Source organism: Cibotium barometz, chromosome 28, assembly GCF_041138505.1.
Source record: "Cibotium barometz isolate CiBa-2024 chromosome 28, ASM4113850v1, whole genome shotgun sequence".
Taxonomy (NCBI): domain Eukaryota; kingdom Viridiplantae; phylum Streptophyta; class Polypodiopsida; order Cyatheales; family Cibotiaceae; genus Cibotium; species Cibotium barometz.
The window spans coordinates 39,562,540-39,564,160 of NC_141073.1; positions in this window are offsets into that span (position 1 = coordinate 39,562,540).

Here is a 1,621-nt window from a genome sequence, read left to right on the forward strand (position 1 = left end):
GCATTGTTATTTTTGCTCCTAAACCCTCATTCTGTTGTAGTGTTAACTCAAGGGTTATTGGCTTGGAGAAAATTTATAGTCTTCTCAAGAATTTAAAAATATTTTTATGGGAAGAGGAGAGTCTGCCAAAAAGCCTGCAAAGTTACTTACATCAAGTTCAAGCTCAAAAATTGAAGAACAGGCAATAAGGTATGAGAAGTTGCATTTCTTTTATCCAAAGGACAAGAAAATTACTACTGGTTATTGACCAAAGGGCAAAGAAGGGTGGAAAGCCACTCAGCAAATCCACCTCATGAAAAAAGTGGTTTTTTAATTTCTTGGGCCTGTTGTGAATCCCGTCTATGTGGATGGAGTTAGCAAGGGAAGGGTCATTGAGCTCCATAGTAGGTTTACTAAACTAGTGAACATGTCATAGATGTATAATGTGGACAGTGTGGAGGGCTCCTAATTTTGTATTCTCTCTTTTTCAATTACTAATAGATGAAGCACACGTTGGGAGAATAAAAGCCAAATTTTCACTTTATTTTTTTAATTGTTTCTTCACCTTTCCCTCCACAATTTGGTGGTGAAAGCGTAAGTTTAATGGGATTCCTTTTTTTAATTTCTTCTCCTCCACGGTGGCGGCGATAGCGCCAACAACAGCAGGCTTCTTCTCTTTTTGATGATGGGCTACGCGACTTCTTTACTGAAGGGAATCATCATTAGTATTTAAAAAATAACTTGTTGAAAGCTTTATTCTAAGCTTAATGTTATAAGCTTATATATATATATATATATATATATATATATAAAGCTTTTTATATTGATAAGCTTACATAAATTTAATCCCAAAGGTTACCAAGGATATCAAAGGAGAAAGGGTCACAACTCAAGGAAAATTCAAATGTTCCACCTTTGGAGAAAATTTGTAGAAAATTACTAAAAAAGATTTTTTAAATCTCTCTTTCAAAAAACAAATTTAGAAGGCTTCTTTAACCAAATAGGCATCAAAGAGCTTCAAAAATTCAAATTTTTCTTTGTTCCAAGATGGAGATACATGAACTTTCCATACCATAAAATTTTCTTCGTCTGCGACTCTCCAATTTTTTAATTTTGGTACAAAAGCAAGTGTTCCAGAACATCTTTCCAAATTGTCGACATCAAGGCGTTATTGGATTATTATTTTTATTCTTTGTGGGATGCCATCAACTTCAAGCACTCTAACAATCCTTCTTTCGAAATACACGAGAGTCAAATAAGCTTGCTATACCCTTTTCTTTTCTTTTTTTTGCATTTCCATATTATTTTACTTGCTTTTTTCTCTACAATGGCAATTTATCCACAACCACCTACTATCCAAGATCAAGTAAACACCTACTATCCAAGATCAAGTAAACACTTCAAGCTCATTTATTGAGTGAGAAGAGGCAAAGATAAGATTTTGAGCACAAATTTATTCACAATTTATCCACAACCACCTACTATCCAAGATCAAGTAAACACTTCAAGCTCATTTATTGAGTGAGAAGAGGCAAAGATAAGATTTTGAGCACAAATTTACTCGCAACAAGAAGTGAAGACGTGCATATTCCGAATATGATTCTTTGGATTCTGACAAGGACCCTATCCAAAGGACTATGCA